Raw genomic sequence first — 16,606 nt, forward strand, 5'->3', positions numbered from 1 at the left:
TAGAGATCCACTTAAATTTTTAAGAAACTGCCAAATTATTTTTCAATATGCTCTTACCAATTTACATTCTTATCAAGAGTAGTCTGTAAGTGTCCTTTTTTTGTAGATGTTGCATATGGCTTGCAATTTTCTCTTTTATTTCTATTTTGCTGAAATTTTATTACTGCTGGATGATTACATTTGTCAAATGTGTTTTCTGTGCATTGAAATAATGATAAAGTTTTTAAATATTTTTAGAATTTTTTATTTGCATTTTCATGAAAAACCATACTTGGTCATAATAAAGTTTTATGTTTTATTTTTGGATTAGACTTGATAAATTTGCACTCATAGTTTTTTTACTCTATTTTTATAATATGTATTAATGTATTGTTTTGTTTAATTATAACACTGTGGAGGTAGTAGAATCAGGATAATGTTGGCCTCATACAATAATATAGAAAGTATTCAATTCTTTTCAATTCTTAACAAGGTCTATATAGAGTTCATACTACATTTTGGAAGACAGTTTGGCAGTTTCTTACAAAACTAAACATATCTGTGCCATACAATCCAGCAATAGTGTTATTTGGTATTCACCCCAAAAAATTTAAAACTCAAGTTTATGCAGAAATCTGCAAATGTATAACTACAGAAGCTTTTTAAATAATTGTCAAAGTTCTGAAGCAACCAAGATGTCCTTTGGTAAGTGAACAGATAAACTCTTGGACATCGAGACAATACAATATTAATAGCACAAAAAGAAATCAGCTATCCACCATGAAAAGATATAGAGAACACTTAAGCCAAAATAAGATTAAAATAAAGAACTGAGTTGTAAATCTTTTATCTATTTTAAAGCACATCAATGTTTACAGAGCCTGACCAGGCTGTGGCACAGTGGTAGAGTGTTGGACTTAGACACAGAGGACCAAGGTTCAAAATCCTAAGGTCGCCAGCTTGAGTGTGGGCTTATCCATCTTGAGTGCGAGCTCACCAGCTTGAGCGTGGTGTTGCTGGTTTGAGTGTGGGATCATAGACATGACCCCATGGTCACTGGTTTGAGCTTAAAGGTCACAGGCTTGAGGCCCAAGGTCGGTGGCTTGAGCAAGGGGTCACTGGCTCAGCAGGGGCCCCTTGGTCAAGGCACATGTGAGAAAGCAATCAATGAATAACTAAGGTGCCACAACAAAGAATTGATGTTTCTCATCTCTCTCCCTTCTCATCTGTCTGTTCCTATCTGTCACTCTCTCTGTCTCTCTCTATCTGTCACACACACACACACACACAAAATGTTTACAGAGAATTCATTTTAGAAATATACCTAAATAGTTTTTATAAAATTTAATGTAGTCTCATAACATCTTGTAATATAAATTTTAGATCTACAATAGAAAACAAAATTCAAATGACTTATAGTTTCTAACTTCAGAGAAATCAATAGCCTGAACATGTTGGGTTAATGAGTTATTTTGTAGAAAAAAATATTATACTGAGAAATTGCTATCCATCAATGCCAATTAGAGAAAACTGAAATACTTTTGCTTTATTCTGCAAAAGAATGACATAAAGAAATCCGCTGGGAAAATGGACTAAGTCAGATATTGAAATATGTTAAAATTGTGACATAGCATTTTTGAAGAGACTTTCATTCCTTTACTTTACTGTTTTGAATTTTGTTTTTTGTTCCCTTTGGTTTATATCTAGTTGTATTTTATTTAAAGATATTTAATATAGACATCATTAGGTATAGTTATTTATATTATAATTACCCGTTGTATTAAACTTTAAAAATATTGAAGACATATGTATGCAGAGTGTGTTACACCATGTCTTCAATACATCCATTTTAAAACCAGTTCATTCTTTTTTAAATCCTGATATTGGCCATTGTTGAAAAACCCACAATTTTTGGTTGTTACATTTTATTTTTTTCCTATACTCTGTCTTACACATGTAATTTATTTTATCTCTCAATAGTTTAAATGTGGTTTAACTTTTTAAATTAACGTTTCAAGATATGAAATGCAGAAAATAAATTAAGGGAGGTCAGCTCTTTGAATTAAATAAAATTAACTCTTGGGAAAAATCATAAATCTTTCATGGTGGCTGAATACAGAGTGCTTAACTGTATTAATTTGTAGATGTAATTGAAAATAATGAATAATGCTTTTTCCAGACCTGAATATACACTTTGAGAGAAAGTAAGATTTTTTTCTTAGTTTAAATACATGTCTTAAAATTTCCCCTGGTCTATTTTTTTTCTTCCTTTCATTTCTTTTTTTTTTTTTTTTAATTTCTCTGTTTCATGTGCTTTGTTACAACTTTTAAGTTACATTTAAATGAACTATCATAAGTAAAGTGGTCCAGCCTGCACAGGGTCCCAGGAAAAGATAGTGACTAGGTACCCAAAAATCTCTAGATCTTAGAATATCTCTTATTTTTCTTTCTTTGTTTCCTATTATGTGCTCTTTCATAATGAGACTTTGTTTGCTTTTTGAATTCATGTGAATGAGAAGAAAAATCTGAAATTGACTCGCATTTTTCCATTTCAAATTCCCACTAAAGCCTGACCAGGCGGTGGTGCAGTGGATAGAGCGTCGGACTGGGATGCCGAGGACCCAGGTTTGAGACCCTGAGGTCACCAGCTTGAGCGCGGGATCATCTGGTTTGAGCAAAACTTACCAGCTTGGACCCAAGGTCACTGGTTTGAGCAAGGGGTTACTCGGTTTGCTGAAGGCCCGCGGTCAGGGCACATATGAGAAAGCAATCAATGAACAACTAAGGTGTCGCAATGCACAATGAAAAACTAATGATTGATGCTTCTCATCTCTCCGTTCCTGTCTGTCAGTCCCTGTCTGTCCCTCTCTCTCTGACTTTCTCTCTGTCTCTGTAAAAAAAACAAAAAAAAAATCCCAGTAAAAAGAGAATTTGAGTATTTTAGTTAGGTATACTAAACAGCTCTGGTTTCCTCAAGTAAGTCAGGAACCTGTTACACACAGAACTCTCCCAGCTATTATGTACTCCAGAGATACAGCCCTTGGAATCTTCTTGAGTTGAACAGATACCATCAAGGTTGAGTAACAAAAGGGATTTCCCAAGGATAGATTCTCCACACTGCTCCCTCTAAACTGGTTCAGCTTTTTAAATTAGAAATTAAAATAACAATGCTTGCTCATAACTTCACTAATTTGCACATACTTTTTTCTTCTCCAAAAATGTTTTCCTACAATTCTTTAAACATTATTTTATCTTTTGCTTCCTTGTCATTACCTGATCCCCACTGGTCTAAGTCAGGTGCTGACTCTGTCCTAATAGCTCACATTCACGCTATTCCTATTTTGTGTTTCTCTTTTTAACATGACATACAATTTATATTGTAAATCATTGACCATTAATTTCTTCATTCATTGCCCTTGGTACTTCAAATGAATAAATTGTTTTATTTTCTACCTATTGCATTAAAAACCTGCTGGAATAAATGTTAAAAAGGTTACTGAAGAAACATTTATTAAGTAACATTTTTACACACCAATAAGTGTTGTTGGATCAGAAATGCACCAATACATAATATAGCATACTTTTTAAAATCAAAACAAAGTAAAAAGGAATTTATCTAAAAGAAGCTGAAATAATTATGGTAAATACATATAAATGTGTATTGTGACTTCCTAGATTAGTTTTGATGAATGAGAGGTTAATTTGAAAATAATTTCTATACATTTTTCCATCCATTTAAAAATGAAAGTGTGATTAATAAAATATCCCTGTGTATGACTATATGTTTTAGAACAATCATTTGTTTAAATAGGGTCTCATCAGATGCCATATATTTTCTCCTTAGAATTAATCAACATAGTGACATTTATAAATAAATGAAGAATCAGAGAGAAAATGTCACACACTTTAATATACTGTAAAGCCAGAAGGTGTGGCCACCATCACAGCCGCCTGGCCCATGCAGGTTTGCATTTGATTTGGACAGACAGTAATGAAACAACGGAGCCAAGAACTGGTGGGCCATCATCTTTATCCTAGCTTGCACCCAGTGGGCAAGAAATACATACAGTGGGAAAAGACTTCTCTTTCCATTCAGGGCTCCCAAAGCCACTGACTTATCTGAGTTTCCTAGAATCAAAGCCTTATTCACCTCTGTTCCCCATCTCCTTCTCCCTGCACAAACTGGCTTCTCCTTCAGCACTCCACCATCTTGGTTGCTTCTCCTCTCCTCCACATGGCCTTTCTCTGCTCTCCTCCTGTATGGGCTCCTCTGCCCCATTTTATAGTGTAGATATCAAAACCTTTAATCTAATATACAAACAAGGAAGTCTCTGATACAAAGTTACTTATCTGAGGCATAAATGAGATTCCTCATAATAGTGCACCACCCCCTATCATGCAACAGTCAAGGGTGTGGGGAAAAGCTTAGTCTTAAAACTAAGCCTTAGGCTATAACGACCCTGCCTACTTACAGTCTGTCCCCCAAACCCAATGCAAACTATTAACGAGCAAACGTATGTCTCATATTTACAAACTTATTTGACCAACACATAGTAAATCTCAATATGTCAAAAATTGAATTTTTAAATACAATTTCCACTGTAAATAACAGTAAGTTTTTTATTTAAAAAAAAAACAACTAATAGCTTTTCTTGCCTTTCTCATAATGACAGAATTATAACTCAGAAAATTTATCTCCAAAAGAAATATCATGGCCTGACCTGTGGTGGCGCAGTGAATAAAGCGTCGACCTGGAAATGCTGAGGTCGCCGGTTCGAAACCCTGGGCTTGCCTGGTCAAGGCACATATGGGAGTTGATGCTTCCAGCTCCTCCCCCCTTCTCTTTCTCTGTCTCTCTCCTCTCTAAAAATGAATAAATAAAATTAAAAAAAAAAAGAAATATCATTATTATTTTGAATATTATATAAAACTTAAAACCAAGCATTATATTTTAAATGTTCAAGCAAAACTAGTTATTAATGAGTGGTTAGTCCATAAACTCTGTCAACTAAAATTGTAAAGTATGATACTAAAATCTGTAATTATGACACAATTAGACTATATTTTGAGTGCACATTTTAATATATAATATGTAATATTTCATACCTATCATCAACCTAATATATAACAGCTGAACAAATCCTTCCAGCTCTTGAACTTACTACTTATTGCCATTAAAAATAATGAGGCATACGCTTTAAACATAATATACTATTGATGTGATAGTTTTTTTGGTCCCCACACTCATTTAAAACAACTAATATATTTAATAGATTGAGTAAAATAAGTGATAGGAACTTATTTTGCAATAATTATTATTACTCAGTAAGTGAAGTTTATGTAAAAATGAGATGGTATGAATTCATCTTTTAAAATATTATAAATAAGTTAAAGTTTTTTATTTGGTTGGAAAATATCTTTTGTTGTAATTATTAGCATTGAGCACTAGCTCAATCATTAGCATTAGCATTAGAAGGGGTAGTAGTCTGCCCCTTCTACCTCTGGGAACATGACAGGATGGTACTTCTTCACCAGCCTGAAGTCAGATTAGACCACATTACTTGCTCTGATGATGGCATGTGAATCCAATGATCTGTGACATGTTCTGACTTAAACTTTAAGATAAAGTATATCTTTCTCCAATTTCCCCTTCTCTCTGCCATGGTGATCATTAGAGGTTCAGACAGTGACTGCTTCAATTTTATGTGTCTCTAGTAAGGGTCATGATGTACATGTAACTGTAATGTTTGTTTTTGTTACAGAGTCAGAAGGAAATGTGTTATAATAACATTACACATTCATTTACTTTGAAATATATACTTATATTGAAATAAAACATTCCTCTAGTGAATAGTACTAACAAGGTACTTGTATCTGGACTAATAATTAAAATAATATGTTTATACATTAATGAAACAAGGTCTCATTCATATTTATAACATGAAGGATGATATATAATTTCAGATACTGAGGTCTTACAATTTGATTAAATCTTAAAATGCACAAAAATATTTATTCATTGATTCACTGATTCAAAATATTCATTAATTTTACTTGAGTTAACACCTGTAAAATTTACAAGGCCTAGATTATATTAACAGCTATGAAAGTATGAGTTATTATTATTTTTCATTTAACAACTACTTATTGAATCTAATTTAATGTCAAAACACTGTTCTACACACCAGAAGTGCAGCACAGAACAAAGAATTCTTGCCCATACAATTTTGTTCAGTTAGAATCAGACAGATGATTCAGAGAGAAATGGCTTAAATAGAGTCAGTATGAAATAAAATGAAGCAAGCAGGAGGAGTGGGGGGTCTGTGGCCAAAGAAGGGCATTCAGTTTTGAATGACATAGAAAAAGATGGGTTGGTTCACTGAGAAGATAAAATTTGGCCAGCATCTTGGTATAAGAATCAAAGATGAAGACCCAGGTCAGATCCTGGATGGATGCCTAGGTGGTTTAAAGAATTTAGATTTTATCCTCTGTGAGACAGAGAGTCATTAGAGGGCTAGAGCAGGGGAATACACTGATGTGGCTTGCATTATGGAAGGACCACTCTAATTGTGTTGAGTAGAATGGAATTATGTAAAGGTCTAGGAAAGAGACAGAATTAAAGGTTATTATAGTAGCCTGGACAAGGTGGGGTCAAAGTGGTGAGGAATGGTCAAATTCTATTATACTTTGAAGATAGAACCTACAGTATTTGCTGATGTGATTGAATGTAGAACGTGGAGGAAGAAAAGGAATCATAGATAGTCATTAAGTGAGATAAAAAACACTATGAGAGGAAAAGGTTTGACAGAGAAATATCAGCTTGTACTAACTTTCATTAATAACTTTTCTGTTTGATACATTAATTACAGATGTAGTTTCACTGGCTGGGTGAGCAGAGCATGTTGTCTTGACTAAAATGGACATAGGGCCTGACCTGTGGTGGCGTAGTGGATAAAGCATCGACCTGGAAATGCTGAGGTCGCCGGTTCGAAACTCTGGGCTTGTCTGGTCAAGGCACATATGGGAGTTGATGCTTCAAGCTCCTCCCCCCTTCTCTCTCTCTCTGTCTCTCCTCTCTCTCTCTCTCTCTCTCTCTCCCTGTCTCTCCCTCTCCTCTCTAAAAAAAAATGAATAAATAAAAAACTAAAAAAAAATTTTTTTAAAAATAAATAAAATGGACATAGGCGGGATCAGAAACAGGAAGCTACTGTGGATAATCTTTTAGATATGATGCTTACCTGTCTCTCCAAGATATCACCAATCCAGGACATTGACATATCTGCTTGGTCCCATTGTTAATCATTCTGTCATTTTATGTTGATTCACCTCCTGATGACATGAGATGTCCTGTCCAAGTAAAGTAAAGATCATTCTTGGAGAGTTCTTTTTGAAGTCATATTCCTCCTGATTTTTCAACTGTAGTTTACTGCTTTTCTCCTTTTAATGAATTAAATTCTACATAAGTCACACATTGAACATACATGAATAAAGCTACAGATACATTGAAAGAAAATATAACTGAATATTTCTCTTAGCTTTGAAGGTGGAGAGTATAACAGCATACAAAGGAAAGGATAAATAATTTTTAATACATAATTTCTTTTTAAAAAATCTTTGTAACCTGAATTTCTGCTAGCTCAATAGTTCCTCCAGCATAAGAGCAGGTCTCTGCCCCCTTCTGTGATTATTTTCGAGAATTTCCATAGGTCAAAGCTGTACCCTGTAAGCCACGGTCATCATTTCATAGCTATTCATCCCTGTCTCTTCCTACCACACATTGAATAATTTTTTTATTGCTACAACCCATTATGAAAGTCAAATATTTATGCAATGGTTAGAATTTTTGATTGATCCCAAATATCGTTTGAGCCTAGAGACGTGCTGTGTTCCATGCAAAGTCATGGAAAAGATTTTGCCTTACACTCTTCCCCACACATCACTAACCTCCTAGAGCAATGCTACTTATGCCCAGTTACATAAGGAGTCTCTGGAACTGTTCTGTTATAACTGATTCTCATTTGTCTCTTTAGATCAGTTTAAGTCATTTTATTATTTTATTTTATTTTATTTTTTTTACAGAGACAGAGAGTGAGTCAGAGAGAGGGATAGACAGGGACAGACAGACAGGAATGGAGAGAGATGAGAAGCATCAATCATTAGTTTTTCATTGCGCGTTGCAACACCTTAGTTGTTCATGGATTGCTTTCGCACATGTGCCTTGACCGTGGGCCTTCAGCAGACCGAGCAACCCCTTGCTGGAGCCAGCGACCTTGGGTCCAAGCTCGTGAGCCTCACTCAAACCAGATGAGCCCGCACTCAAGCTGGCGACCTCGGGGTCTCAAACCTGGGTCCTTCCGCATCCCAGTCCGATGCTCTATCCACTGCGCCACCACCAGGTCAGGCAGGAGAGTCATTTTAAACCCTCATTCTTGTTTTCTTTTTATCCAGCTCTTTTGCAAAACACTTCTCATCTCCCAATGCTAAGTATTTATAGAAGTAAATAATAGCCCTTGTTTATTAAGGCAAACATATTTGCATCTTTAAACTGTTTTATTTTATACTATAAGAAGCATCCATAACTACTTGGATATATTCTAGTGATTTTAAAATTTTTTAAGTAGAGTATATTTTGCATACTATATTATATTAGATTCAGGTCTACTATATATTGATTCAACATTGATATACTCTATGATGTTGATCACTACCATAAGCCTAGTACCCATCTGTCACCACACAAAGTTATTACAATATTATTGACTTTTTGTCTATGCACACGTTATATCCTGGTGACATATTTATTTTATAAATCTAAGTTTGTACCTCTTATTGAGTTTAGTATCTTTTTTTTTGCCCTTACCAACCCTATTATCTGATGTGGTATTAAAGCTCCAGTGGCATGAGTTATTATGTTCAAGGACATTTATTAATAATTGAGTTGGGATTTAAACTGATAACTCTCTAACACCAACACATATATCCTTCTATTATAGTCAGTAGCCAAACAAACAGGAAAAGAAACAATTTGTACCAATCTATTAATGAAATTGTACAATACAAACAAAAGTCGTAGTCTTGTAGAATTCAAAGGCATAGCTATGAAAAGAATAAGAAAGGATGTTAGGAACTTATCAAAGTGGCTAACATTCACACCAAATTTTAGCAGTATTGTGATGAAACAGAAATTTGCATACACTGAAGAACAGAATGCAAATCAGTATGGAAGTTTTAGAACAACTTCACAGTTTTTATTAAAAGCTTTAAAATCTTTTATGTTATTTGCTCCCAAAATTCTATACTTTCTGTTTGAGGAGTTTGATTTATGGAATAATCAGAAAGATATCTAAACAGGTTTATGCAGACATGTCAATAACCACATTGCAATAATATGAAAATAAGATTGACAAAATAAAATGAAGGCAAAATGCTTAGTCATACACAGGTGATATTGCAATTGAGTCCCATGTGTAGCAAATTTACTACTTTTATGTCTTAAATCTGAGTCATGGCATCTTTCCAACTCACCCAGTTTGTAGTAATTTGACTATATTTGAGCAAAATTCTTTTGAGTTGAGAAGCTAATACTGCTTTCCTTCATTGGTTGCCAAGAAAATCACCAAACTTTAGTATTTCTGGGAATTATATGTATGTATTACATATTTCAGAAATAACTCTTTGCTGAATATTAAATTGGAGAAGAAAATTATTCCACATTCCAAAAGAACTTAGGAGAAATTGACTTGTTATTCATGGGAGATCACATATTTCTTGACTTTTTTTCTTAAAACTATGCTCTCTACAATAAATTGTTTCTAAAATAAGACAAAAACCAATGTACAGTGCCTTCCTTGTCTTATTGAAATGAATTAGAAAGATATCCTCTGAAAACTATTTTTAGCAATCTTTAATTGCATTTTCTCCTTTTTGCTGGCTGCAAGATTTTTAATGATAACTTTTGACTGAATTAGAAGTTGCATTTTTAACACTGTCACCGACACTGCTGATTAAAACCAGACGAAATAACCATTATTTATTTCAGTAACTCAGAGACACTTGTTTATAACTTTAACTTATATTGGACTGGTAATTTTAAATTGGTTGAAATTTTGGAGACATGCTGTTTAAGCAGTTCAGTATTTATAAAAGGAACATAATTTTTTGCTGATAACTGTTTCTGAAAATATATTTAATAAGTGGGCAAAAGATAACTTAGCAAGATAGCTAATATTATGTTTCTGAAGAATAAGAATGCATTTAAATTAAAAGATAAACTTAAAAATTAAATATTGCAAAATTAGTAGTCTACAGAAATGTCTCTGTGTGCCATTATGTCTCACATGTTCTGTATTATTTAATTTATTTTGTAGGCAATATAGGAAGAATTTTCAGGACTTATGTTGTGGTATCAAATTCACCTTTAAGTACTGGCTCCCCTATAAACTCTCTGGCTGACCTTTGGTAACTTGCTTAAAAACCCAAATCTACAGTTTGCTGATCTAAAATGCTCGTATAATAAGTCAATCTATGTCAAATAGAGCTTCTCAGGAATAAATTACATAATTCATATGGAGAGTAGCAAACTTTTATGAAACCTTGCAATGGCCCAAAACTTTGGAATTAAGATCATCACAACGATGAACTTGATGATACAGAAGGAATAAAAAACAAATATACTGTATAAGGATGTACACAGGCATAAAAATTCTACCTACACTGAACACTATATAAAGGTCATATAAAAGGTCAACAAATTCCCTTTTCTAGAGGTATTTTAATCACTAATTTTTAAATGTTTATAGTTTGTTATATGCCTAATAAAATTTCATGTACTAATTGGCAAAATAAGAAATAAGTATGATAATAAATTTTCTTCAAGAAACTTTCTAAGAGCACTTTTAAAAAGAATATCAGTTTATTGCAACATAATTTACATATCATAAAGTCCATCTTTTTAAAGTAAACAACTTAGTAGTTAGTGATTTTTAGTGTATTTGCCAGGTTATACAACCATCACCATTGTCTAATTCCAGGATATTTTCCTGACCACAAAAATATTAATATAGTCAATTACAAGGTCATACCCATTATATGTCACTCTCCCACCTCCCTTCAAGACCCTGACAAACACTAACTTAATTTCTCTCTCTGTGTATTTGTCTAGTCTCTGTTCAACCTTTCATCAAAGAGCTATATCTCTCAAAAGGGACTGTCCAATCACAGACTATATTCTTATTTCCTCTAACATATACAGTGGCCATGCAGTTAGTTTTCAACTATAAAAGACATAAAATTGATCAATATTATTTATAGGAAAAAGCTTTTGGAAATCCTTTCTCCTTCACACAGTCTATTCCATTGCAACGGCTGATAATAATGAGACCTGGGGGTTGACCAATCCATAGCAAACATCCTAGACTCCAGTAGCACGCTGTGACATTAGGGTTTTTGCTTAAGTTATGACGACAGAGATCAAGTCCTTGTCTTTAAATTATCAAATTTAAGAAGTTATTTGTACAAATAAATTTATATAACTACATAATTTTATTTTCCAAAGTGCTTATGCATGAGCAAAATGTCAAATATCTATAGAAACCCAAAAGTACAGTCCTTTAAAAACAATCATTGGATCTATGAATTATAATATTTCAAGCATTGCATTAACTAATGCAATATATAAAGTCTATTTGCTGTATAACTGCTCTTTTATTTTAATATAGAGACACAATATTTTATGTGAGCTCTACAGACAAATATGCTTTGGGTTTCAGAACTGTTCAAATTTTGGAAGATTGTGAATATTTTTAATAATAGGTAACATTTACTAGGAATCTGTAGAAGCACACACAATTACAAAACAATTTCATTAGAGAAATATGTAAATATTCACACTAAGTAAAACAAAAAATGAATTCTATTCATGTTCATGTTAAAATTTCCCATAAATTGTGTTTTGGCTCAAAACTTACATAGATGTTGGATTTTAAAAAATCAGTTTAGGAAATTAACCTTGAGTTCAATACTTAACTTAAGGGTAATATAAATATATTATCTCATTATTTTAAGTTGAAATCCATGTTAAAAGTAACTGTGGTAACGTTTGTGGGTAAATTTATATAACTACATAATTTTATTTTCCAAAGTGCTTATGCATGAGAAAAATGTCAAATATCTATAGAAACCCAAAAGTACAATCCTTTAAAAACAATCACTGGATCTATGAATTATAATATTTCAAATGCATTAACAACTTCTTAAAAGCCAACCAAGAATGATTCAGCAAATCACAACCCAGCAAAAATAATTCATCCTCTCATACTGAGATGTTTTTCACCCCATGCTACTTATGATTGAAATTTTAAAGGCTGTAAAAATATATTATTAATATTTACATTTTCTGGCCTGACCTGTGGTGATGCAGTGGATAAAATGTTGACCTGGAATGCTGATGTTGCCAGTTTGAAAGCCTAGGCTTGCCTGGTCAAGGCACATATGGGAGTTGATGCTTCCTGCTCCTCCCCCCTTCTCTCTCTCATTCCTCTAAAATGAATTAAAAAAATCTAAAAAAAAATTTTTGAATATATTTATATTTTCTGCCACACAAACATTACTTTAATTACATGGTATTATAGATTGTGCAATACAAAGTGCAATATTGAAACTAAAAAACAATAAATGATTTCTCCTTAATTAACATTTGCATATGATAGGAAGGAGTAGAAATGATTCTGAAAAATTAAGTTCTTAATATATTTACCTAATGGAAAAATACAACTAAGTACTAAACATTATGTCACTAGTATAAGAAATCTCTTGAAGCTTGGTGATGATAAATGTTTACATAACTCAAATATTTTTTAATATATATTGTTAAAATTTTGTGGAAATATGTTAAAATCATGTAATTAGAAAATTATAATAATTGAAATAGTTTCAAAACTTTTTTTTTAAATTTCATATGGTTAAAACTGAACAAGTAAATAATTAGAAATTCAATAATATTAGAAAATAACAATTTATATTTATTGAATTAATCCTCAATTTATTCTTTGATTTTGAGTATAATAAAGTGTTAATTTTAAATAATTACTTATGGAAAAACTATGAATTATCAGCAATATAGATTAAAATTTATGAAATAGGCACTAATATAGCACAGGTCAAAAATAAACAATTTCTAGTTTGGCTAGTAAAAGACGAGAATCCAGACGTAAACTTTCTAAATTGACTCAAGACCATTTTGCAATAGAAATTACCAATATCTTTCTACATTACATCTCATGTTTTAAATGTTTTTCTGTTTTAACAAGGTTCAACTCTCTCTTCACATATTTTCCTAAATATGCTTGATTCTTAGAAACTAATTTTGGTTCTTACCATTGCATGGCATTCTATTCCAATTTTATCACCAAATCAAATTTCTTTCAACTTTCACGATAATAACTAAGTTGGATCATTTTTTTTAATCTCATTCCTAGATGGTTGGCAGTGTGACCATATGAACTATATCTTATAAAGTAACTGACTAAAGCTGGATATGGATAAAGTATTAATATATAGGCTTTGTATTTCTATCCTTTTAAATATATCTCAAAGTGGTACTGGATAGTTTGTGCCTGATACTATTTTATATATTCCTAGTAAGCCTTTCATAATCTTTCAAATATCTAAAATTTTAAATAATATTAAATTTTATATAATTTCTTAGTCTCTATGTGTATCACGATTATGTAGGCCTTGCTATAATAAGTTACATACTATGAATATTTTTATTATAATATTCATATTTTGAAACTTATACCTATATCACATAGCTAACAGCATGCCATGTGTCTTATCAAGCAAACAATAAGAGCATACTTAAATACTTATTTTGTAGTAGACAAATGAAAGTTTGACACAGAAGAGTACTGTCCTTAAGAAATCATTGTCCACACCCTAGCAGTACGCAAGCTGGACAGCCAAGCAGCTGAGTTTTCAAAGTAATAACTTCATCAAGATGCCCAATAACAGCCTGACCTGTGGTGGTGCAATGGGATTAAGCATTGACCTGGAACTCTGAGGTCGCCGTTGGAAACCCTGGGCTTGCCTGGTCATGGCACATATGGGAGTTGATGCTTCCTGCTTCTCTCCCCTTCTCTATCTCTTTCTCTCTCCCCTCTCTAAAAATTGAATAAAGTCTTTAAAAAAAAAAGATAACAATGATAGACAAAGGTACAATGATGAAAACCCCAGCACCAGCAGTGGTAGTTCAGATGCAGGCCAGAGAGACCCAGCTGCTCCAGAGCCTGAGGAACACGAAGAAAGAAAGCCTGTCACAAGCGGAAGGAAAATACCAAACTCTAGCAAAACCACTGCTAAATCACCCAGCAGTGCTAAAAGAATTCAGGAGAAGCTAGCTGAAATAACCCTTGATCCTTCTGCTAGCAACAGTGTATGGATGATCAGGTTCTGTATGTGAAGGTGATATGTTTTTGCTGGATTATCACATTTTCATCTGATTATCTATTTAAACCACGAAAGGTTACTTTCCACACTAGAATCAACCACTGAAACGTCAACAGGGAGTCATCTGTCTGGACAGTCTTAAAGACAACTAGAGTCCTACTTTGACTATTTCCAAGGTTTGCTGTCGATTTATTCTCTTTTGACAAGACTGCAACCCTGCAGATCCTGTTTGGAAGCATAGCCACTCAGTATTTGACCAACAGAGCAGAACATGACAAGATAGCCAGACAGTAGACCAAGAGATACTTGACATAATTCCAGCATAATTTATATGCCCTGTGAAGGAGCAGGAGGCATCTCTCGCTGTGCTGCAAATCTTTATAGCTTTTACAACATGAACTTCTGTGTGTATGTTACACTGTTTCTATTCTCTGCTTTTAGCTTTTGGAGACTGAGAGACTACCCAAAAAGGTAAATGCTATCAAGAGTTGAACTTTATAGCTGTAGATTATTGATGTTTTAATGCATACTTGGTAGTCCTGCTTCTTTGGAATATCAAAATGTATTTTGTGATATACTAAGGATACATACAGGTCCTGAAGTCTACCAGATAGAATAGTGCATTTTAGACAAATTAATTATCTTTGTGAAGTTCTAAAAGTAGCCGTAGATGACTAGGGACTATGTCATTTGTATTAAACTCATATCTATTTCTGAGTATGTGGTTAATGCTGCTGTAAAAAATGTTTTACTGCTTACCTTTGCCAGTTTGTAATAAAAGGATTTCCTTTTACCTTTTGTAGCTCAGAGAGCACCTGATGTATTATCAAACACAATAGTCTTCCTCCTGAAAAAAAAATCATTTATATATGCATACTGGTAATAAGTTATTAAATATATATATATTTTTAGAACACAATATAGAGGTCTTAATGAATATTCACCAGAGAAAAGGTTTTGTAATACTAAGTCAAATATGTACATATTTGCTTTCTTTTTGTTTTTTCAATATATTTTTATATTTAAAATATATCTAGGTATATATTAACCAAAAATTAACCAAATTAAAAAGCACACTTTTCTTTATAGTTGGTGTTACTCTTATGTGTTCTACATACTGATATTCTGTTGAATATATTATGGGTATTACTTTTCCATCTCAACTTTTTAAAAAAATTAATTTTTTCTAATTATGTATATATTTTAACCAATTAAAATTTCTTTTTCAAAGTATAATGATCTCCAACTCTATTATCAGATTTTCAAAACTTCTAACTTGAATTTTATAAATAGCTAATGTGAGAAACCTAAACAGTGCTGATGTTGAAGCATACAATAAAATGATAATTTTGGTCAAATCAGTAGAAATAGTTTGGCTCTCAGTATCTTTTCTCTCCCCCACACCTTACCTTACTAATGTTGTAATGCAGTAACCAGCCCTTTCAAAAGCTGCTCTTTAGCTGTTTGGACAAGAAAAGATACTGCTTTTGTTTATATCTACTGCCTATTCTCATAGGTGGACATACTGTCCTGATTAATAAATAAGCTGATCAGCATTCCTCTTTTTATATAAACATCTCATATTTTTTAACATGTTATCATACCCTCTTGGTTTGCTTTTTAGTGTGACATTGCAATTTTATTTTTTTTCACAAAAACTTTAGATTTTAATTATAAACAAATAAAAAAAATGTATGCTTAGTCTCAGAAACTGGCATGCCTACTTCAGTGCTTTGGAAGCAAAATTCGATGAACTCATACACAAGTCACAAAAAAACTAAGCTGAATATTATAGGTTTATTTCTAAAATCTATTGGTTTTGAACTATGAGAGCCTTTCTAATTAATGTTGTAATAAAATGTATAATGATTAAGAAATATTTAATTTTAATTTAATCCACTTTTCAAGGTTAATAGGGAACACTTATTTTTAAATGAAAATGTTAAATGAAATTCCTCATTGAAACATTATTCATAATCACAAAAAAGCTAGTTTTTATATTATGCATCAAATCTACCTCTTATATATCCTTTCTAGAAGATCAAATATTTTAAAGACAGTGTCTTTAATTAAATTACAATGAGCTACAGATTTAAACAAACTAAAGACAAATGCCTTAAATAAAATCAATACACTACTGTGGGAAGAACTTCTGAAAAATCAGTAAAGCCTATTAGCAAAC

At 32.6% G+C, this 16,606-nt stretch overlaps 1 pseudogene; it reads left to right on the forward strand.

Annotated features, from left to right (window-relative positions):
• Positions 1-674: 674 nt before the first annotated feature.
• On the forward strand, positions 675-14,739 carry LOC136388120 (ubiquitin-conjugating enzyme E2 E3 pseudogene; annotated as a pseudogene).
• The last annotated feature ends 1,867 nt before the right edge of the window (positions 14,740-16,606 follow it).

This window comes from Saccopteryx leptura, chromosome 1 (assembly GCF_036850995.1).
Source record: "Saccopteryx leptura isolate mSacLep1 chromosome 1, mSacLep1_pri_phased_curated, whole genome shotgun sequence".
Lineage (NCBI taxonomy): Eukaryota > Metazoa > Chordata > Mammalia > Chiroptera > Emballonuridae > Saccopteryx > Saccopteryx leptura.